Below are 15,368 nucleotides of genomic sequence, written 5' to 3' on the forward strand. Positions count from 1 at the left end.
ATGGAAATATTATGATAGAATATAGATTTGTCACTGAAAAATAATTATTCTTGACAATATTTGTTGTGAGGGCTGTGGTTGTGTCATTAAATTGTGTTACTAGAAGTTTGTAGTGTTGTGTGACTGAGATCCCTGTTTTCTTGTTATCAATTAGCTCTTGGCCTGTTAGGGCCTTAGGCCATTTTCACCAGGCTGAGATCATTCCTTGGCTAGCTGATAGCAAGAAAATAAGGATTGTAGTCCACATACCCCAGGAACTGATTTTTGCTAACAATCTGAATTAGTTTGCAAAGTAAATCCCTCTCCAGAACCTACAGATGAAAGCCTATCCTGGCTGGCACCTTGATTTCAACCTTGTGCAATTTTGGGCAGAGAACCCAGCTAAACCCACCTAGATTTCTGATGTATGCAAATGTGAGATAGTAAATAAGAGCCTATTTAAACCACTGAATTTGTGGTTTACACAGTAATAGAAAATGACAGGTGTGCTTTAATGAATTTTCCTTGTGAGAAAGCATACAAATAGACCAGTTCAGAGTATAAGGTATAAACTTGTTTATTTCATAAAGATCTGAATTTTCTTCCCCTAGAGTTCTCACTGTCTTTCTTCCTTCTGATGTTTGAGCATGGGTCTACAAGGGCTCATATAGACTACTTCCATTTTCATTTCCTCACAATCATGAATTAATTCCCTTTCCACTCCTCTGCCTCACTTCCATGGGATTCACAATGGAACTGAGTGACCTGTAGATTTCAATAAAGAGCACTGTAGTTTAAGCCCCTATTGGTGAACCTGTTCCCTTCCTGGTCCTTGAATGTATCACATATAACTGTTTACAGATCACTAGACTATTGATATTTTTCTTTTTTCTATTCTTACTGTCATAATTTATACCTCTTTAGAAGGTCAAAGGTTCAGTCTCAGCACCAAAGATTTTTCCTTTAGTCACATTTGTAAGCCCTTTTAAGAATAGTGAAGACTGAGCTATAATGAAAGAAAGTTAGATCCATCTAAGACAATGCAAAACTAGGTGGACACTAGGTCCATAAACACAGAGTAATTTTTTTCTGATAAGAATTATCATAGATAAGGTGACTGAATGTGTTTGGGGTTGTTTCTTCATCTTCTAATCTGTTCTGTTGATCACTGGATCTGTTTTTTTTTTTTTTAGCCAGTACCATGCTGTTTTTATCACAGTAGCTTTGTAGTATAATTTCAAGTCAGGGATTGTAATGCCTCTTGTCTTACCTTTTTGCTGTTCTAGGTCTCTTCTGGTTCCAAATAAATTTTAAGATTGTATTCTTTAATTCTGCGAGGTGTCTATTGGTATTTTGATTGGGATTGCATTAAATCTGTGTAACAGTTTTGGGAGTGTGGCCATTTTCACTGTGCTCATTCTTCCTACTCCAGAGCAAGGGATAGTTTCCATTTTCTGATATCTGCTTTGATTCCTTTTTCAGAGTATTGTAGTTTTCAATATAAAGATCCTTTATTTCCTTTGTTAGATTGATTATTATTTCATTTTTTTGATGCTATTGTGAAAGATGTGTTTCCCCTAATTTCTTTCTTAGTGAATTTATTATTTTTATACAGGAATGCTATTGATTTTTGAGTGTTGGCTTTGTATCCAGCTATGCAACTGAATTTGGTTATTAAATCTAGAAATATTTTAGTGGAGTTTTTGGGGTCTTCCATGTAGAGTATCATGTCATCTGCAAGTAATGATAATTTAATTTCTTCCTTTCCTGTCTTTATTCCTTTTACTTATTTCTCTTGTCTAATAGCTCTAGCTAATGTTTCTAGAACTATATTGACTCACAGTGGTGATAGTGGCCACCCTTGTGTTCCTGATTTTAGAGTAAAACTTTCAGTTTTAGTCCATTTAGTGTGATGCTGGCTGCTGGTTGTTATAGACGGCTTTTATCAGACTGAGATAAAGGGTTTCTTTTCCAATATTCTGAAGGATTTGAATCATGAATGGGTATTAGACTTTGTCAAATGCTTTTTCTGTGTCTCTTGTGATGACCATGATTTTTTCTCCTTGGCTCTGTTGATTTGGTGTTTTACATGCATTGATTTATGTTGAACCATCCCTCCCTCCCTGGGATGAATCCTACTTGGTCATGGTGTATAATCTTATTGATGATTTGCTGAATTCTTTTTCTCAGTATCTTATTGAACTTTTTTTGCATCTATGCTTATTAGGGAGATTGGGAAGAAAGATATAGCCTGTTTAATAAATCGTGCTGTCAAAATTGGCTTTCCATATGCTGAAGACTAAAACTAGACCCACGTCTTTCAATATGCACTAGATTAAAATCAAAATGGATCAAAGATCTAAATATTAAAACAGAAACACTAAATTTACTGGAAGAGACAAAATGTAGAACTCTTAAAGACATAGGTGTAGGCAAAGACTTTATGAACAAAATCTTGAATGCTTGGGAAATATTACAAAGAATCAACAACTGAGATCTCATTTTATTAAAAAGCTTTTTCACAGCAAAAGAAATCATTAACAGAATGAAGAGGTAGCCCACAAAGTGGGAAAAAATTTTTGCTAGCTGTTCCAGATGAAGAACTAATATCTAGGATGTAAGTGGACTGAAAAAAATCATAAAGTTAAAGACCAATCTAAATCTGAAATGGATAGATACTTCTCAGATGAAGAAGTAGAAATGGCAGGTAAATATATGAAAAATGTTCAACAATACTGGTCATTCAAGAGATGCAAATTAAAATAATGCTGAGATTCCACTTCATTCTAGAAAGGATGGCTATCATCAGAAAATCAACCAATAACAAATGCTAGGGGCTGTGTGGCAAAAGGAACCCTTCTCCATTATTGGTGAGAGTATAGACTGGTGCTCGATGAACAGCTGAAAATCAAGGTGGAGATTCCTCAAAAAACTAAAACTAGAGGTTCCATTTGACCCAGCTAGTCCCCTCCTTGTTATCTTCTCAAAAGAATTAAAAGCATTATTCACAGTGATATATGCACGTTTATAGTGGCACAGTTTATAATAACTAAATCTTGGAAACAGCCAAAATGCCCATCAACTGATGAATGGGTAAATAAAATGTGGTTTTTACACACAGTGGAGTACTACCCAGTGATAAAGAAGGATAAATTTGAGATATTTCTAAGTAAATGGATGCACCTTGAGATCACACTCTTAATTGAAAGAAATCAAACACATGTGTAAATACCACACTGTTTTTCTAGTATGAGAAAGCAAAAGTGTAAGTAAGGAAGAAATTTAGAATAGATATTATGAAATAGGAAGAAAATGTTCAAATGGGAAAGAGAACTAGGGAGGGGGAGGGGGAAAGGAAAAAAGGGAAAAGAAAATTATATGAGAAGAGAACCAAAATAGAAGCAAAGCTTTTGTAACTAAAAGGGGAAGGGGGTCGAAGGGAGGGTAAGGGAATGGGAAAACTGTAGAGTAAAAATATATTGTGTACAGGTAAAAATTCCTGAAGATGAATGTGATCATTATGTATATCTAAAATGTACCAATAAACTTAATTAATTAAAAATATTATCATAACTTTCTTCTCACTTATTCTTTTTCATACATCTTATTATTTTAAGCTTATTTCTGAATGAATACATAGAAACATAAAAATTGTTTCTATTTGTAAAGTATCATATGATGTTTAAATGTATTTATTGATTATTAAAAATTTAGTATACTTAGAAGTATATTCATTCATCAAGCAGTTATTAAATATATACTTTATACACAGCAAATATAGATGATTTAGAGATTGGTCCCACAGATTTTCATAGATTAATGAAGATATAAGTTAATAGCTAACATTAAATAATAAGGATACAAACAATGTACTATGGTCACATTGAACGTAGCATGAGGAAGTCTACTAAATCTTAAGGGAGTGACATAACTTTGATGGAGAAGTGATAGCCCAAACTTTTAAGCCTTGCTAGCAATGTGTCTGGGGATCTGAAAGGATGTAACATAATCAACAAACATTTTGATTCAAACAGTGTGTGTGTGTGTGTGTGTGTGTGTATGTGTGTGTAAGAGGCCAGGTGGCAAGACTGGTTGGGCCTGAAAAGGCCAGAGGAGTAAGCAAAGTTAGATGGTCCTGTATAATTCACTTAGGAGTGAGGATGTTGGGCTCCAGAGAGGAGCCAGGGTAGATGATGAAGCAAATGAGGAGTGTGGGCGGGAAGGTTTGTATTTAGAGAAGCGACAACAGTGGGGGAAGGGGCTGAAGAGGGGCAGCATTAACGCATGGAGATGGAGCAAAAGTTACTCTACTAGGTTAGATCTGAATCAAGGTGATTAGGAGAAAAGAGTGATTGAGGAAATATTAAGAAGCAGAAATCATAGGATGCAGTGAATCTTGTGGAGGTTTGGGTGACTAAAAAGATGAGGAATGACTTGTAAGCTTTCACTAGGAAGGATCAGATTCACGAAGGAGACATTAACATAAATCAGGAGCCAGAAAGCAGATGTTTATGTGTAGTGGGCACATAGGAAAAAAATGAGTTCTTTGGGTGTAGGTCCAGGTCAAGGCCTTGTAGGGCTCTGTGTGGTAGGTCTTTGTTTCACTGAGGAGAAGGGCAATTTAAAATCAGTTCTGGGGACAAGAACTTAGTGGTCCTCAGCTCACAAGGGATGCTTGGATCAGGTGGATGACATCATCAGAGACTGAAGTTTTCAAGTTCAGGATTATAGGTTTTCTTTGTCCTCCACAAGACCTAGGAAAAGTAGATTTTTAATTATTGCTTATTGAATAAACCTGCTAGTTCTAACCTTTTGTTCGACCTTACTTGATATGCCTCAGTGCTTTAAAAAATCTATAAAAGGCAAAGTTGAAGGTTGGTGGATCATTAACTATAAAGTCAAGTATTCAAACAGTCAAAATGTCTGATTCAAGTCATAAGACCTAAGAGGAACAATTTTTTCTTTTTCTGAATGAGCTATAAGCTGTAATTAACCAGTTAATTGCTACTTATTCATACCAGTTTGTATTAATATGTCTCATGGTTAAAGTGATAGAACTAATATTAGAAAGCATGTTACCATTTCAAATACATATCTATATTTCAATTATTAAACCTTTTTATTTTTGTGTTAATTTATCAGTGTTATTCCATCATCTTCTTTTTTTGGCTTCTTTGCTAGAGTGACCTTTTCCTATCTCCTCCTGCCTATATACATATAGAAACTATGAATGAATTTTTCTTTAGTAATTTGGTAACTGAACACAAAAAGACTAATAGAGATGAGGAAATACATATTTCCTAAAATAAAGAACCAAATGGGAACAGAAGAGGAAACCAATAAATATCCCTTTTGTAACTGTTTTATTTGGGCTTTATTTGTATTGTACTTATATTTACAGTATATATGTTTTATTATATGTTTTTAAGAAGATTTATTTCTCATAATTACATAATGAAAGATTTGGTAAGCAGCAAAAATATTTTAAAAATTTCAATAAACAATTTGGAAAAATATTTGGAAAGATAAGTGTTTAACTTTGGAGGAAAATCTTATTGGATCATCTCATTGAAAAATAAGAGATTTGGGAGATTTCTAAATTTGATTTAGAAATCTCCATGGAATAATAAAGAATTAGCTATGTTAAAATAAAATTTGTGACTTTAAACATAAAGATATAGAGAGAACTCATTAAAATTGATGAAAAGTAGAATTATGGTAGTATTCTTTACTTCTTTAAATTCTATCAGAGGTATAATTAAAATAACTATGTAAAAATTATGTAGGAAATTATATGTCTTTGGATGCACAGAAGTTTTTGCTCCCTGGGCTACTGAATCATAGAAAGACCTGGGAGAAGCAGGCCTTTTTTTTTTTTTTTTGTAAAGTGGGAAAAAGACTACCCTGATACCCTGAAAGGACAGATAGAAAGAAAGCTTGTGGTTTATAGCTGTACTCAGGAATATCAGGTAATATCTATCTATCTATCTATCTATCTATCTATCTATCTATGTATCTATGTATCTATCTATCTATGTATCTATCTATCTATCTATCTATCTATGTATCTATCTATCCATCTATCTTTGTCTTGGGGATTAAACCCAGGGGCTGTGCACTGAGATACATCTCCAGACTTTAAAAATTTTTTTTTTATTTTGAGATACAGTCTTGCTAAATTGCAAAGTTGCCCAGGTGTGCACAAACTTGTGATCCTCCTGTGCTAGCTTCTCAGAGTGATGAGATTACAGATGTGTGTCACCACCTCTGACAGAATAATAGTTTTAAGAAAGTGTATACACATATGATATCGATCTTGAAATTTTAAAATATTGTCTATGTATATTAGAACTCTTAGAAAGTTTTCATGTACTCCAGAAATAATAGTTTTTGTATTTTGATTTGCTTCTTTAGCATAATATGAGAGAATGACTAACTTTGAAAAATATTTTATGAATTTCTTTTTATTATTTACTTATTTATTCATAGGTAGCCTAGGTAGAGCTTGAACTCACAATTCTCCTGCTCCAACCTTCCAAGTGTGGGGATTATAAGTGTGTGCCACCATGCTCAGCTTATTTCTTTTTTTATTGTGCATTAATATGTAATAATTGTTTTATGGGGCACACTGAAATAAATCCATACATATTTATACTATATAAGGATCAAATCAAGATAATTAGCATTTTCATCTCTTTAAGCATCATTTCTTATTTCTGTGTGTTGGGTAACTTCAAGCTCCTTCATTCTTGGTCTTTATAAACCACATAGTAAGTTACTGTAACTGTAATCATGCTACTAATGTATAGTATGCTATTGCTTATTTCTCATACCTAACTATATTTTTGGACCCATTATCAAATCTTTTCCTATTCTTCCTCTCCATTACCTTTCTAGCTTCTAGCTTCTCTTCTTTATTTCTATCAGTTCAACTTTTTTAGTTTCCACATATGAATTAGGACATGTGCTATTTGTATTTCCTTGTCTGGCTTAGTTCTGTGCCTGACTTTCTGTAATTACATTACATTAAGGTTATGTAATGTTTTCCAGTTCTATCCATGTTGCCACAATCGACAGGATGCATCCTTTTCTTTAACAGCAGAATGATGTTACCTCATGATACCACATCTTTAAAATGACTGCTTTTGATGGGAATGATAAAATGGGTAGGCGGTAGTCAGGGGTGAGTTTACAGAGGGCATGGTATTTGTGTTAGACTTGCAATGATAAATGGCAGGTTGGGCAGGGGGGAGCTTAGCGGCAGAGCACTTCCCTAACATCCATATGGCCCTGGGTTTGATTACAGTACTGGAAAAAAGGGGAGGAATTGTGTGCTCACTAAATAAAGGGTAGATGCTGAAGGCAAAGCTTAACAAGCTGAGTAAAGGCGTGTTCGTTGCAGCCTTGTGGAGTGTAACAAAGGGTTAAACACTTCAAAATAGAATCCCGAATCATCTGTAATTTGTCTCAAAAGATGAATTGAAACAGAAGCATAGAATGATCGTGGAATGATCTTCTGTGAGCAGAAGAGTTGTATTCTTAGCTCTGTTTTAGAAAAATAATTAGAAAAAGAAAGATCATTAACAGTGAAGAGGAAGTATGACTTGAAGAGGGGAGAAAGACAACTGAAATTATGTGAGTTAGCATAAAATGTGAAACTTCAAGTTTGGTCAATGTACTGCTCTGAATAGCGTCTGCTAAAATTCATGTTTGCCTGGAATCTCAAAATATGCTCTTATTTAGAAATAAGATCTTGACTGATGCAGTTACAAATTGTTCCTGGCTTATGATTATTCATTTTATAAGTTCTTGACTTTATGATGGGGCAGAAGTGGTAAGAAGTCAGTAGAAATCATACATTAAGCTTTGAGTTTTGGTCTGTTCTTGGGCCAGTGATCGGCAGAATGACTCTCTTGGGGTTCCAGGTAGCAGCAATGAACCAGCCATCCATGCCATTGCGCAGGTAAACAGCACGTACTCCCCAGTGCACTGGGTTGCTAAGCCACTCTGTTTGGTAGGCTGGGTAGGTTAAATTAATTTTCAATGTATGATACTTTCAATTTAATGTGGGTCCTATTGGAATATAATCTTGTACATTGAAGAACATCTGTATTTGAGTTGAAATTTATATTGGAGCCAGGTGAGCCCTTAACCTAATAACTGGAGTCCTCATAAGAAATCCATGTGAGAAAACAGTGAAAACATAGAGGGAGAACATCATGTGACTACACGAGTGCTGCACCTACCAGCTAAACTGATTGCCAGGTACCGTCAGAAGCTAGAAGATAGGCACGTGATAGGGTCTTCCTCCGTGCCTCCTGGAGGACCAACCTTGCTGAGATCTTGATTCTGGGCTTAGCCTCCAGAACCATGAAAATAAATTTCTGTTATCTTTAGCCACCTAGTTTATGGTAATTTGTTACGGCAGTCCTAGAAAACTTATTGAGTTAGGAGTATGGATAATTGTGATACCACATGGGAAAGTTGGAATTGTGATAGAAATATAAATCCATTTAGTTCGGTGTGTGTTAAACTTGAGGTTTGAATTAAGAATCAAGATCTTTTAAATTCAGTGCAGTAGGCGATTGAGCGTTTGGGTCTGGAAATGAGAAGGTAGGACTGAACTGGAGACGGCGATCAAGGAATCAGCAGCCTGGAGGGCAGGACGGAAACTATTCAGTGGATGAGATTACTGGTAAAAGCCTGCATAAAACAAGATAAGGGTGGGAGCTCACAACCTTGGAATTCGCTGAAGTTTAAGGAGCAGCACTAAGAAAATGGAACTGAGAAGTGGCAATTAGAAAGGCAGATCTAAGAGAGAAAATGTCACAAAATCAGAGGAGGTTAGCCTTTGGAAAAGGAGGTCAGTGTGTCTCATGCTGCACATGAAGTGAGTAGGATGAGGGTAAGAAGACTTTAATTCTATCAAGTAAGATTTCATTGGTAATCTTAAGAAAATTGGTTAGGAAAATGCACAATTTTACCAAATTCTGCCACTTTCTTCACATCCTTAACTAGTTTGTAAAAAGGGTATATAACTGAGTTTTAATCTAAATACTATTTTGCATGTCTAGTCATTATTTTCTAAAATCATTTAGAAGCAGTCTTTATGTCCTCTAATAAAATCTTTAATAGTTTTTACATTTGCAAACTTTACTAGATTCTCTTTAATTTTTAGTTAGGAATTAATTCATTTTCTAATGACAATTTATTATATCAAAAATATAATTTGACTAAAGTCCTTTTATATCAGGTATTTCTGCTTTCTTCCATGATATAGAAGAATTAAATAAGGAGTATTTTATTAAAATTTGGGAATCTTTTTGGAGAGGAAGGAGCTGGTCTTTTTTTTTTTTTCTTTTCTGTGTGTAGGTAATAATTAGTGAAAAATTCAGAGCATTACTCTCAAAACATATCTGCAGAAAAAAAATCTGCTTTGGATAGGGGAAATTTTTAGAGGTATAACTTTATGAATAAAAAAATTGAAAATAACACAAAATTCAGATTTTTATTCAAGTATTTGACCATCTACCATGTAGCCTACAAAATTTTAAGACGTTTTTATGAGTAAACTCAACCAATCCCTTCTCACACTCACCCCTAAATGCTACAAAGATTTTAAATGTTTATCAAGTTACACTTAAACATATGGTATTGTTAGTACACATTAGTTTGCATATATGGTAATATACATATGGATATTATAATGCACAATTTTCTAACCTGAATTAGTTTTGATGTGTTTGCAACACACTGCAGTGCATTACTGCTACAAAGCTGATTTCGTCATCCCATGTTATCAGTCTGCTCCTTAGGGGTTTTCCTCTATTAATCTGTAAGTGCTGGGCCTTACGTCCATGATGTTTACTTTTATTGTTAAGTGATTAGTGTTCTAGCGGGTGAAAAATACAGTGGCACCTAACCATATTAAAAGTTAGATAACTACTAACATAGCCAAAAGAGTTATAAAAATATTGCCACATAAATTGTGAATTTAAATCCCTAAGACTCATATGAATCTTCCTCTCCAAAAAGATTCTAAAATTTTAATAAAATACTCTTTGTTTAATTCTTATATACTATGGAGAGAAGAAGAAATACCTGATGTAAAAGAACTTTAATCAAATTATATTTTTGAAAAATTGTCATTATAAAATGAATTAATTCCTAATTAAAAATTAAGGTGAATCTAGTAAAGTTTGCAAAAGCAAAAATCTATGTATATGCATACACATCGACACACATATGGAACAGGAACTCTACCAAAATTTTTACTTGATTAAAAAGAGAATGAACACAGAAATATAAACATAAAATAATTGTAGCACCAATACTTTTATTTCAGTAAAAATTTAAAATTCCCTAGTGGTTTCAGATGTTTTTCTTTCTCCTTTGAGTGAGTAAACAGTAAATAGAAAGATTATGTTTCTACCATTTCTCTTGTATAGTGGCATCCTGAAAGGCCCGACTTATATTCACAAGTATTCCTGAAGATTGTTCTCTTTGGGAAGTTCTGAGGTACACTTTGAGAGTCTCATACATTTATTCAAGAGATACTCATTGTATACTTACTTTGAATCAGGAAAGATAACACACTCAGTATTCACTCCGAATATTCCTCTCTTTCCTATGCTTTTACATTTCTTCTTACTTTCTTGTTCTAAGTAACTTGATGTACTTTTTACCTAAAGCCTATTCTATTAGAATATATTATGACCAGATTGTGTGCCTCCCCAAATCATATGCTTACCCTTAAAGTGACTGTATTTGGATACAGGGCTTTTAGGTGGTTAAATGAGGCCATAAAGGTTGGGTCTTAATATGTCAGGATTGATGATGCTATAAGAAGAGAGATACCAGAGGGTATCATTCTCTCTCTACACACACACACACACACACACACACGCACATGCACAAGCACACGCACATGCACACACACATGCTCATGCAGAGCAAAACATTTGAAACTACAGCAAGAAAGTAGCCATTTAGAAGCTAGGACAAAAACCTCACCAAAAATCAGTCCTAATAGCACCTTTTTATGGCAGCAACAGCAGATCGATACAGATGAATACACATGTATGTATACAAGTGATAAGGGGCTGGGGATTTAGCTCAGTGGCCCAGTACCTGCCTGGCAAGTGTAAGGTCATGAGTTTGCTTTCTGGTACCAGAAAAAAACAAACAACAAAAAAAAAGTGATAAAGTTATTTTTAAAAGCAAATAGAAAATTAGATCAAGGCAACAGACTGGATGTTGTAAATCCCTAGAAATGAAAGTAGAGATATTTTTTAAAAATCTGCAATACTGGAAAATGAAACGTTTTTACAAGGGAACCAGGAAATCTGAGAAATTTCTGATAGAAAGCGTATTGCTATGTATTAACTCATTTAATGCTTACACATTGTGAAGTGCTCAGAAGCATGTTTTTTGTTGTTATCACTAAAGAAATTCACTACTAAATACACTTACCAGAGAGGTTTGGTGCAAATGGAGGGGTCCCTGGGAGTATTCTCCCCCAGAGGGAGTGGAGACAGGGGCCAGAAGGGACCATGGCCAACCACACTCAGGGTTGTAAAGTGGGTTGCCCTTCTTCCCTCCAAACTCCTAAGGAGTGGCTGGAACCCTAGACAACTGCCTCTAGGGAGTGAAAAAAGGATTTTGTTGGGAGAGGCAGAATTTTATCTCATGTAAAAGTTAGAAATCAGAAAAAATGGAGGACTGAATATCCAGACAATGAGTTACTGTTAAATGCCTCTTGGCAATGTTTTGTCTCACAACCACTGTAGAAAGAATACAATGAATAGAACAACATCTACAGCAAAAGCATACTAGGTAGTGGTGTGAGGTAGAGAGACTGAGTAGGAAGGGTTTCTGTGAGAACGATCTTTTCCAAGTATATGCAATAAATAGGGGCCATGGCTCATAGGGAATTAAAGCCCCCTAAAAAATTTAAGTCAGTTTGTTTTTATTATTATCATGTGCCAATAGTTCTTAACAATGTTCATAAGATCCTCAACCTCCAAGTACAGTCTCTTGTATTCTGCTGATCTGTACAAGTTATGGGGAATTTCAATTTCAAAGCTGATTATATAAGCCAAAATTTTCAATACTGTGAAAACCAATAAAGAAAATGAAGAAAAACTACTACCCAAGGAAATAAAATTAACCAAATGGACAATAATTTTAAGAAAGAAAAATATCCTCATATATATAAGATAAGATGTGCTTTACATGAATTGGGATTGATTATTATAGAAGATAATCAACTGATATTTGGAGATAGAAAATTTGTCTACTTGAGAAATGAAATATAAAACAATAATAAAAACAAAACAAAATATGGGATTAGTTAATTTGCAGAGTGGACACAGCTAAAGAGAGAATTAGTGAGCTGAAGAGTTCTATCTGCAAAAAGCACAGAAAGACAATAGGTGTAAAGTATGTTAGAAAAGATAAGAAAGGAAAGATGAGAAAATGGTAAGAAAGGCATAGAAAATAGATCTGGAAGTCCTAATACTTTTCTAAGTTCCCAAAGGACAGAATATAGGAACATAAACAGATAAATTAGTCAAAGACATCACAGAAAATGTTATTCAGTGTTGAAAATTGCACAAGTTTCCAGATTAAACGAGGTGATAGAGGTGATAAGAGACATTCTAAACCAGTACATTGTCATCAATTTCAGAACACTAAAAGTAAAGATAAAAATCCTAAAATCTCCCAGAGGTTGAAAGGAACAATACACTCACAAACAAAATTAGCTCTGTTTCAGATTTCTCACTGACAATATTGGGTACTAAAGCTAATGAAACAGTTGCTCTAATTTGTAAGAATGAATGAATTTTCCTTGAAGTTCATGCTGCCAACATCCTGTATAAGATCATCCCTACTTTGCTCAGGGAGAATAGCTTTCAAGCACAGCTCTCTTGCTCAGCATGCAGCAAATTCAGTTTTTGTGTCAGCTATTAAATGGTGGTCTTCTTCTTTGACACCAAGAAAATAATTAAAAAATTAAAAGGCCTAAAAAGAGAATGATGCAGAGGAATATGTTGGAATTTTTGTCAGTGTAAATGAAGACCTCTGGGAAAAGCCATACTGGGAAACTCTTGCATGAGGAAGAGGGATGTGCTATATTTGTATGTGAGGCTGTGGATATACTCACCAAAACTATCCATCTTCAGTGAGTACCTGCTTTAACCACTAATCCATGTGCAGATGGACTTATTATATGGGAGGGGAAAAACCTACTGAAAAAGTGAGGCACGGTTTTGTGCCACTAGGTAAGGTACAGTAATTATAGGGTGGACATGGTGGTACACACCTGTAATTGCAGCTACTCAGGAGGCTGATGCAAGAGGTTTGTAAGTTCAAGGTCAGCCAGGACAACTTAGCAAGTCCCTGTCTCAACCTCAAAAATAAAAAGGGCTGGTTATGTAGCTTAGTGGTAGAATACAGTACTTGCCTAGTATGTGGCGAGGCACTGGGTTCAATCCCCTATCACAAGAACAAAAAGGCACAGTAATTCTAATCACACCTAAAACACTGTGAACGGATATACTGCACTCTGACCCTCCTTATTCCATTATGAATAAATTGGAGAGAGACAGGGGATAGAGGCTAGGCAGATTTGAGTAGGAGTGTGGAACTACTTCAACTGCCCCAACCAGATAGTAGCTAGAGGTAGATTTGCCTTTTCCTTGACAGTAGCGTAGATGGCTGGGGTCTGGAGATGGAAGCAGGAGTTCAAGATGCAGAAACCTGCTTCATTCACAGGCCTGTGTATGGAGAGGGCCAGCAGGGATGTGTTCCACTCAGAGCAATTCAATACTCTACATGCAGATGAAGTTGATTTGTAGAAAGGGGGAAACCAAGAGTGCCTGCATCAATGAATCCAGCTTGCACGGGAGTCTCAAAGAAGCCAGAAATGGCGCTGACGGAAATCACAGCAGGGATGCTTATAGTCAGACACGTGGACGAGCTCATGATTTTGCACATTGGGGTACGGGGTGGCAGGAGAAAAGTTTAAACTTTGGTAGCCTGTGTGTGGCTATGGAGCCTTGGAGAACCAGCTGCCGGCCCGTGACCATCTAGAAATTAGGAGGGTAAATGTGAGGCTGGGAAAAGTTCTTGTGTTGGATTTTCTTTACATTTGAGTGAATAGCAAATAGAAGTATATTGGATACTTCCTTGGCAGGAAAATACTTGCACAGCTTTGTTTCTATGAAAACATAGAGAGATGTCAGTTATACGTCAGGTAAACAGCAGCACCTAATAAAGACAAAAATGCAGAAGGAATATTCAGTTTGATATTGAAGTAAGGGACAGAGCAGCACATATATTGAAGGGATACTGTGAGTACCAAACTAATGGCCGCATCTTTCCCTTATTCTAAATAAAGAAGATAAATAAATCTAAATAAATAAAGAACTCACTGTAAGAGAAAAGGCGCTTATATGAACCGCAAGACTCAGACTACACATTTTGAAAAAGGTGGCTGGGCATGACTATTAAATGAAAAGATGAAGTGTTTAACTTTCACTGGAAGTAGGTTAATAAAGAGCAAAATGAAATTAATTTCTGATAACTGCTGAAACTTATGGAGTGAACTGCAATGATAGGCTGGTTCTGTAATGAAACTTTCCTTAAGATGTTGGAGGCTGGTACTAATCTTTTTTCAGTTAGTAATTATATTTTGTGAAGAAATCTGTACCAGCTGGGTCACTGCCTTAGTCTTGATTGTTGTCAGTTATCTTCTGCTGAGGATGGACCTGCAGGACATTTATGCCACCATTAAAAAGCCACCAACTGATTTTTTTTACAAAAATAATTCAAAGAAGGAAAGATAGTCTTTTCAAAAAAGTGCTGGTGCAATTGGACTTTCATAGGCAAAAGAGTGAATTCCAACTGAAATCTCATATTTCATACACAAATTAACTTAAAATGGATCACAGACTTACTGGCTTTGTGAAAGATTCTATTAAGAGGATAAAAGACAAACTTCAGACTTGGAGAAAACATTTGCAAACTACATATCTGACAAGTATCTAGAAGGCATTAAAGAATTTTCAAAATTCAACAGTCAAATAAAATAAAATACAATAATCTCATCATAAAGGGAGTAAAATGCATGAACAGATACTTCACATAAGAAGGTACACAGATGGCAAATAAGCACATGAAAGGATATTCAGCATCATTAGCTATTAGGAAACTCAGATTAAAAGAACAATGACATATCACTACAGGCTCTTCCGATTGGCTAAAATAAAACATAGTATCAATGCCAAATACTGACAAGTCTGTGAAGAATCTGGATCACTTTGGCATTGCTGGATGAAGTGTAGAATACTACAGCTACTACATTTTGGCAATATATATATGTGATT

General features: G+C 35.2%; 1 protein-coding gene across 1 annotated transcript in view; it reads right to left on the reverse strand.

The window, feature by feature from the left end:
- Positions 1-15,368, reverse strand: part of Cngb3 (cyclic nucleotide gated channel beta 3) — a 124,189-nt gene that overhangs the window by 73,792 nt on the left and 35,029 nt on the right. The gene's annotated exons all lie outside the window — the stretch shown is intronic.

Source organism: Chinchilla lanigera, unplaced genomic scaffold (assembly GCF_000276665.1).
Source record: "Chinchilla lanigera isolate Chin_1 unplaced genomic scaffold, ChiLan1.0 scaffold00016, whole genome shotgun sequence".
Lineage (NCBI taxonomy): Eukaryota > Metazoa > Chordata > Mammalia > Rodentia > Chinchillidae > Chinchilla > Chinchilla lanigera.